Here is a 9,642-nt window from a genome sequence, read left to right as displayed (position 1 = left end):
CAAACATGCCATGGTTTGGAATGACAAGCATTTATTATGTTCATGCCCTGTCTTTTCTGGGCTAGTTCACTGATCTCTGCTGGGTTTTATCAAATGTCTTGGTTATCTGATGGTTGGCTGGTGGCTTGAGCTGGGATGGTTTCACTCACGTGTCTAGAAGTTGGCGGATTATTGGCCTGGTATTGGCTGACTGTTGGCTGAGGTGCCTCGGTTCTTCTCCATTGGGGCTCTCAACTTCCAGCAGGTTACTTTGGGCTTATATACAGGGCTGTCTCAGGGTTCCAAGGATGGCAAGAAAAGAAACTACAAGACCTTTTGAGGCCCAGGGTTGGAAGACACATTCTCTTGGTCAAATCTACCTCTTGATGGAAATGCTTTGTTGCTAAGAGTTTGTTTATTTGCTCTTAATCACAGCAGTAAATTCTTGCTTAGGGCAGTGGGCTCTTTCTTAGTTTCCATTTGCATTCTGGAAGGGTTGTGATTTCACCTGTACTGAGATGTTTCTCTTTCTCTTTTAAATTTTAATTTATTGCATGCTCACTCTGTGCCAGGCACACTGGATTACCAGAAGCTATGGTTGTTACAGAGTACTCAAGGACAAGAGGATGACAGGTTACAAGTGCTGTGCTGATGTCTGGTGTGCCTTTAGCTTGGTCTAGAGAAAATAGGAAGATTTCTTCAAGAAAACCAAGTTAAGGCTGAGTGTTTTTTTAAATGTTATTTTTAAAAAGATTTTATTTATTTATGCATGAAAGACACACAGAGAGAGGCAGAGACATAGGCAGGCTCCATGCAGGAAGCCTGATGCAGGATTCGATCCTGATCCAGGATTACTCCCTGAGTCAATGGCAGACACTCAACCACTGAGCCACCCAGGTGTCCCAAGGCTGAGTCTTAAAGGATGTCAAGAGTAGCCATATTTGGGAGGTGAAAGGGAGTAGAATGTAAAGATAAAATGGAAATTGTAGAATAAAGGTCCCCTGATCCTGCTTCCTTAGCTACAAATAAGAGCAATGAGACATGGAGACTCTTCCCAGTTGTACCCATATTTTGTAGAAGAGTAGAATCCAGGCCTCCTGACTTTCCTGTCTTGATTTGTACCTCAGAATTAGGTCCCCAAATAGATACATCTCAGTTAAGGCCACCTTGGGAAGTCTACTCGTAGGCTTAATCATATTGCCTCTTCAGGTCCCTGATTTTACCCTCCCTTATGAGGGGTTCCAGATCCCTCTCCACCCCTGACTCCCATATCCTAGATATCTGTAAAAGTAATATCTACTTTAGGATTGGCTGGTGAGTAACCCAAACAGATGTCTTTGCTTAGGGATGGCTGTATGTCCTGGAGACCTGTGTGGCCAGTGAGGTACCTCCATGCAGTGGACCATGCTGTGAAACCAACTTGCATATTCATGTTGCATGCAACATGTCAGAAGAAAGTTTCATGGGCTATTGTTTTGTTCTAAAAAGGTACAAGAGGGGATCCCTGGGTGGCTCAGAGGTTTAACGCCTGCCTTTGGCCCAGGGCGTGATCCTGGAGTCCCGGGATCGAGTCCCACGTCGGGCTCCCTGCATGGAGCCTGCTTCTCCCTCTGCCTGTGTCTCTGCCTCTCTCTTTCTCTCTATGTCTATCATGAATAAATAAATAAACAAGATCTCTTAAAAAAAACTCAAATATAAAAAGGTACAAGAGGCTATACACTTGTGGGGCACCTGGCCCTTGGATCCTGCCTTAATTAGAAACATATTTTGCTGCAGAGGAATAAAGGCCTTCCTTCTGGCCATAATGCCTACCTGAGAATCTGGGTGGTCCCCAACCAGACAGAAGTCAACCATGAACTCCACTGCTGGCCATTGGACAATGCTTGCTTTGCAACCTTTAGAGTATTTTCACTTTTATCATCAAATGGAATTCTTGTAAAACTCCATCAGAGAGGCAGATAGAAAAGTCCTCAGTGGATGAAGAAGTAGAGGCTCAGGGGAGTTAAGAAACTTGCTCAAAGCCTCAAATTAGTGAGTGGTTGATCCAGTACAGAAGGCCAGCTGTTAGGCCTTTAAGGGTAGAACTCTCATGGAGAAATACAGAGCAAACAGCCTCTAGTATGGCATCAGATTGTATCCTCAGGGTCCCTTGCACCTTAGTACAGGTCTTGCTCAAACCAGCCAGCTCAGATGTCAGTACCTTCTTGAGCCCTTCTCTCTGATTTGACGTCCCTGTACATGGCCTGGTGCTTGACTACAACACACATGTGATGCTTCCAGCCCCACACGGCTGTCTGTGTGCCAGAGTTCTTGGTTGGTGGGAAGTTGGAGAATAAAAGGCTGTTACTACATGTCATAGACAGTCTACAACTTCTGCCCTACCAAAAGCCATTCTCTGGTGGGCAGGCAAGGAATCCTGAAGCCATATATTATTTAACCAAATCAGTGCACACAGATTGTGCTGTTGTTAGACTTGGGGGAAGGACCATGGGAGCTCTAAGGGAGAGAAGGCCTGGCTTAGACTATTTGACAAGGAGATGGTGATTAGACTCTTCTTTGTGTTGTTAAGAGCAGAACTAGGGCAAACTGCATAGAGTGCCAGGAAGGAAATTTTAATGTACCGTGAGGAAGAACTTTCTACCCCTTTAGAGCTGTCCAGAAGGAGAAGATTTTGTCTTAAGTGATCGCTTATCTGTCATTCATGGGAGTTGCCAGTCCCATTGCTGAAGAGCAAGAACTGACAGAAGAGGCTTTTTCAGTCAAACTAAAGCCCATCAATTTTTCTTTATTAGGCCGAACCATTGGTCCTAATTTTAGATTCTGGAGCGGCATCAGATAAAGCTAATCACTCTTGCACATTTTACAAGAGGGGCTTGTAAATGAGTTTCTAATTGGTGGAATTTCAGGCATGATTATAAAGTGAAATGAAAAATTTCAGGCCAGTAGGGAGATATTTTGGGGCAGTGTGGTTTTTTCAGAGCCTTTAAATCATGCCACAAAGCTGACCAGCTACCATCCTGGGTTGGATGAATGTATGAGAAATTCATTTAACTTTCCATTGCTGAAGATACTTTGGTGGGAACCAGGTGGCATCAGTAGGACTTTAGAAGTTTTCTTGGAGTCTTTGGTAAATGCTCCTTGCCTTTTAGACTCAGGTTATGAGGTTGAGGTCTCTTTAGGAAACAGCTGTCCTGGATGGAGCAGGGCCAGGGGTGGGGCCAAGGGGCTGCAAAGGAACCCTATATCTTGTTGCTCACTCATTTGGAGATCTCTGTGCAAACTATTAGTGTGAGTAGTACTGAGTGTGCCATGGGCTGGGATCATCATGACCCCAGTATTAGACATGGTGTGTCACTACTGGAGGGTGCCCTGGCTTCTTACTTCTTACTTCTTATCTGTGGTCACAGATAACAAAGCAATATCCAGTGGCATACAAGAGGCATCTGTGCTTCTTGATGGAAGACACAGGTAGAGACAGGTGCCACTGCCAGCAAGGTGTACCTTCAGGCCCCCAGGGTCTCTTTTCCATATCACTTCTCTCCTTTCTGCCCTCCTCTTGTGTGCACAGTTTTTTGGGACTATCTTTGGTCCCAAGTATTGTAGAAACAATAGTATAGGATTTTAGCTCCTACTGAAGTGCTAGTGGCTCTATGCAGCCCCTGTACCTAGCCCAAGGAGGATGGTACAATCAATTTCCTGAATATTTCCTCCTCTCTCAGTCCTCCTTGTTTATTTAATCAATGAGTGTTTCTCCTTTTTTTTTTTTTTTTTTAAAAGGGCACAGCCCTGCCCTCTACATATGCATCCATGCATGCATGCAGTAAGTTGACAAACACTTTTTGGGCTTTGACATAAAGTCAGGCACTGTGCTGGGCATTAGGGACACGCTTAGGGTAAAATGAAGTCCTTGCATGACTAGCAGAGAGATGGGCTTGCAAATGCATGTATCTAGTATAGTGAGACAATCACTGCAGTTGTGCTTTGCAGAAAAGGGCAATAGGATTCAGGACAGGCCTGCTGCTTGGAGGAGTTAAGGAAGTGTGAAAGAAGCCTTAATGACTGAGTCTGCATCTTCCATACAGACAAGTGGTCAGGGAGAGATATGTGCAGGGTCTTGAGGTATGAGACAGCATGCCACGTTTAAAGAGAGGTTCCATGAGTAGGGACTGCTTTTGCTCTCCATTGTGTATCTGTTCATAATGAAGTCTTGTCCTTTCTAGAATATACGGCTATGCATATGTTGTTAAATTTATATACCTGCATTAAATTTTTACCATGAAACTAGTACATGTAAATGATTACAAAATTCAAATTTATGACAAGACTTGCAAAAGACTTGGTAGTTCCTTGGCCTACCTTTCTTCATTTTTGAATCTTACTCCCTAGAAACACCTCTCAACTTTTCGAGCTCTTGTTGCTAGCATTTACCTTCCTATTTCTAGATGATATTAATATACTGCTGTATCTCCAGGACAGTGTTTTTTAACTTCCATCTACAGAAGAGTAGGCTTCCTCTCTTTGAGCTAATACATCACCCCTTCTCTTTCTTCCATCCTTCCAGCATAGCTGTAATGCAATTTTCTGTGAAGTTTATTTTTAGGATTTTCATATTTATATCTATAAAAATATTCATAAAGGAATAGAGATAGGATAATTTCCTTTTATACACAATTTTTTTTGTTTTTCCAAGAGCTAAAAATTGTCAAATTTAATATTTTACCTAATTTTCTTTGTACCTACCATTGATTCTTCCCCAGATTCTCTGACGGAGCTACCAAGATCCCCTAGACACAGTCAAACCCACTGGGTGACTAAACAATGCTGCTTTTCTTCTTGAAACCTCCCCTTCTGGGATCCCCAACCCCAAGCTCTATTTGATTTTGATTCCTCCCCCTAGGCCTGCTGTACCCCTCATGTCTCACTTTGCTCTGCACTGGTTTCCTCTGGTGTTGTCCTCCTTCCTTGATCTTTTGTCTTTGTTTTACTCTGTTACTTTAGTGAATATATTCTTCCAGAAGCTTCTCAGGAAAACCCACATGGTGTAAAATTTTAGAGCAGTTTCATATCTGAGTATGTCTTTTCTCTTCACATTTGACTTACCATTTGGCCAGATACAGAATTCTAAGATGGAAATACATTGCTCCAATGTATTCTAGGTTCTGGTTTCACTATTGAGAAATCTGATGCATTACCAATTTCTGCTTATATGTGAGATCCTTTTTTTACACTTCTCTGAAAATGTTTATCTCCACTCTTTGTCCTCAGTGTTTTAAAATTTCAGGATGATCTACTTAGTGTGCATCTTTTTTTCATTCATTATGTTTGACCTTTTGAGAAGTCCATTACATCTGGAATTTCACATTCTTATTTTGGAGATCCTTGTGGGCTTTGTTATCTATAATTGCCCCCATGTTGTTTCTGAGCTCTCTTACTGAAATTTCTGTAAGAGATTTTTGGACCTCCTTGATGAATACTTTAATTTTCCTATCATTTCCTTTCTTTGTTTCATCTCACTGTCCTCTGTCTACTTCCTAAGATATTTCTTATATTTCTCTTCTAGAAGCCTATTTATTAGGCTTGTGTGCCTAATTACACAAAATGTAATATCCATTTACTCTTTTTTATTTTCTAACTTTTCTTTTACAATAACCTGCTATTGCTAAATGGCTAGCTATCTTATTTTTTTCTTAAGGTATTAACGATAGTTTTTTAAAAAGAATTCTTTAGCTTCCTGCTAAAGAATTACTTTTGTTTCCTATGAGTTCCTTATTTACAATTTTTGTTTTGTTTTGATTTTTGTTAGAGTTCTTAAATGTCTGCTTTATTTAGCTATCTGTTCACATTTCAGGGTGAGGAACCATGTTGCTAACTGGAATTTTGCAGTTATGGGGTGGACTTTGTTGGCTAATGGTCTTCAGTGTGGAGTGATTGGATAGCCAATTCATCCTTGTTAGCCAAATGTTAGACTCTTCAGAGACAAACCCACTAGCTTTCCATCTTATTGGACGGTCTTCTAGGAACCCAGTGGGTTAATGAAGGAAAGTATCTGACCATTCAGTCTTTGGACTTCACTTCATGTAGGTGCTAGTTCTGAAGGAGACAGGCCTGAGGCCTGACCCTTGGACCAGCCACATTTAGGAAAGAAGAGGAAGGTTAAGTCAATGGAGAGGACAGAGAACTGATCACCATGTCAGGAAGAGAACCAAGGAAGGGGGGAGATGATCAACAGAAGTGACTATAGCCCAGTTGTCAAATCAGTTGACTTAAGGCGACAGTTGGAGGTTTTCAGTGCTACTGTGGAGATGGAATCCAGCTTGTGGGAAACAGGGAGGAAATGAAGGAAGAGAAGCTAACTGGCTCTGTAGAAACTGAGCTCTCTGCCTCACTTGAACCTAGTCCCTTTGTGGCCACTCCTGGTTCTAGTTCCTGTTCCTTCCATAGGTTCTGAGTATATTCTGGAGGAATAGGGGATACATGCACATCAGCCATCAGAAGTGATTGGCAGGAGATGAGAGAGAGTCTTAAATGTATGAAAGTAAAACAAACACTTTATTTAAGGAAAAGGCAACTTGGAAAAAAAAAGCCTAATAAATAACTCAGTACAGCTGGCTTAAGCACTTTAAAGCCAGTGTCTGTGATAAGCAATGAAAACATTAATATAAAATGCTTCACCATAAATGAGTACAATTCAGGCTGATGTATTGCAGCTGAGCCGGCTGTCGGATGGCATGCTTTTAAAGTGATGTTTACAATCAGTATTTTTTTCCTTTGGTAACTAGAAGAAGGCAGAAATGGCTGGAAGCCCTGCCAGGGTGCGGCTCTGGGCCTCAGGAGGATGGGAGACTTGCCAGGTGGCTAGCCTTCCTTTATATCCCCATTCCCAGCCAGCTCAAGACAAGGCAGTTAGGAAATCAGTATGACGCAGGGTTGAGCACAGAGCTCAGAGCCTGGCTTTATTTGGTGGGTAACTGTAAGGTCTGGAGATGGTAGGTCAGTATTTCCAGGCTCTTCATCTTCCCAGCTCTTTATCTCCTTCAGTTCTGGAGGTCAACAGAGTTGTTTCCTGAGTTCCCTGAGACCAGGGCCCACATGTTCCTGCCAACTCTTCCTCCTCCTCTGTTCTGAAGTCTCTTGGCAGTGTTGCCCATTGAGCTGCTCACTTCCCAAGTCCACTCAAAATGGGCATGTGTTTCACTTTAACATTTTACCAAATAATGGGGAAAATGTCACCTGTCTTACCCTATCAGTATGCTTATGGAAGAATACGATCAAATAATTATACCAAAGAACACAAGAATGTTAATCCTTTCTAACGTGTGGACAATCTGATAATTATCCTCAAGAGGACATTCTGTCTTAGGCAGTAATAATAATAACAGGAGCACATGTGTGCTGAGTGCCAACTTCGTGCAAGGTCCAAGTGGTCCCTCCTGGGGATGCACCCACCGGCTCCTGGCTCCATGCCTGTGTGGACAACCTTCTCATGGCCTTCTAAAGCCTTTTCTTTCTTCCTGTCTCAGCTCCATCAGGATTCTACTTCTCTCTTGCTGCAAACACCTGTTTCTCTATCCGAGGTTTCTGGCAGCCCTGCTGAGAAATGGGAGCTCTTTTGTTTTGTTTTGTTTTCTTTATCACTGTTGTCCATGAAACACATTACAAGGCCCTTCCCTTGAAATCTTCTGCTGTCAGTCACGGCAGGGAAAATAAACAAAACAGCATAGATGGTGAAGAGATCAAAGAGGGCCTTGGTGGTTGTCACTGGCTAGTGGTTCCTGAATTCTTAAACAAAGACTCCAGAAGTTTCCCAGAAGGGGACCAAAGAGCTTCTCTAGCTGTGTCTGGAGTCTCACTGATAGCCCTTATGACTTAGGAGTGAAGGCTGACTTCTAACTGTAACACCAGTTAGCCCCTGCAGGGGCTAGATGCCACTACCTTCCTCCCAGGCCCTTATAAGGAGGAGTTGGGCTGCTTCTCTGGACCCCACAGAGTTTCTCCCTTTCTCCCTGGACCTGACAACTCTGTGCTGTTTCCATTGCATTTCCTATGATTTCCATCATAAATAACTGGCTTAAACAACATAAATTTACTATCTCATAATTCTGGAGGTTAGAAATCCGGTGTCATTGGGCTAAACTCAGGGTGCTGGCAGGACTGCATTCATTCTGGAATCTCTTGAGGTAAATGTGTCTTCTTTTCTGCCTTTCCCAGTTTCTTGAGCTTGCCCACATTCCTTTGTCATGGCCTCTTTTCACCTTCAAAGCCAACAATGGCGGCCACCTGGGTCAGGTTCCCTGCTTCTCCCTCTGCCTGTGTCTCTGCCTCTCTCTCTCTTATTAATAAATAAATTTTAAAAAATCTTTAAAAAATAAAATAAAATAGTTTGAACAATTAGAAACAAGAAATGCATATACAAATATTCCTCAATTTATGGGATTACACTCTGACAAACCCATCATAAACTAAAAATATTGTAAGTCAAAAATACATTTAAAACACCTAAACTACTGAATAGCATAGCTTGGCCTACCTGAAATTTGCCAGATGCTTATATTAGCCTCCCTTTGGGCAAAATCACCCAATATAAAGCCTATTTTATAATAGCATTGATTATTATATGTAACGTATTAAATACTGAATGTGAAAAACAGAATGGCTGTATAGTACAGAATGGTTGTAAGTGTATTGGTTATTTGCCCTCATGATCACAAGGCTGACTGGTGCCCAGCATCTTGGGAAAGGGTCATAATGTGGATCATTAGGCCAGGAAAAGATCAAAGTTCGAAGTATGGTTTTTATTGAATGCATATTCTTTTCCCATCATCATAATGCTGAAAAATCATAAGTAAACCATCATAAGTCAGGTTCTGTCTGTATATAATTTCTAAGCTGGAAGGAGGTTAATTTTGCCAAGCTGCTATTATAAGGAAGGCCAGCTGCTCCATCAGACGTGATCACGCTGCTGTTACCATCCAATACTTGGTCAAGTAGCTCTAAGACAATGGTCTGGATCTACCAATGCAACACTTTGGGCAAGCTACTTCATCTCTGAGCTTTGGTTTTCTTTTTCCTCAAATAGGAAGGCTTAATTTGAAGAGTGAGACAAAATGTACCAGATGTATACTTTTCTACTTCTTTCTTATACCACTTGCCCCCCACCCTTCAACTTCAGTTATCTTACATTGTTCTCATCATGCTTCATTTATTCCTAAAGGGCCTAGAAATGACATGTTGCTATTTTGAGGCCCCTCTTCCCCCAACCCTGACATGCATGTGCATGTACCAGCACACATGAACATGAACACACACACACACTGGATAGGGATGTGGAGATGGTATGGAGATGCCTTGGACTTTCTGCATCAAACTCTGCCTCTCAAATAAAGAGGAGCTAACCCCACAGGAAGAAAGATCTGAGGACACAGTGGGGAAGGCTGAGGGAGCTGTGGGTGGAAGAGGGTCTAGAATCATCTAAATTAATCTTCTATACAGCTTTCAATTTGAAAGCCCATTCCCCAGGCCTAGTATTGCTATTCCCCAAACTTTCTCTTCTTCCATGGGGGATGTGAGCAGCATCATAGGGTAGGGGGGTGGGATGAGGGATTTGTCACTGACTGGACCAGCAATGGTTTCTAGACTAAAATCAGCCCAAAGCAACTCCCTCTA

This window comes from Canis lupus, chromosome 7, assembly GCF_003254725.2.
Source record: "Canis lupus dingo isolate Sandy chromosome 7, ASM325472v2, whole genome shotgun sequence".
NCBI classification, from domain to species: domain Eukaryota; kingdom Metazoa; phylum Chordata; class Mammalia; order Carnivora; family Canidae; genus Canis; species Canis lupus.
The sequence above is the reverse complement of the archived record's forward strand: the minus strand, read 5'-3'. Positions refer to the sequence as shown.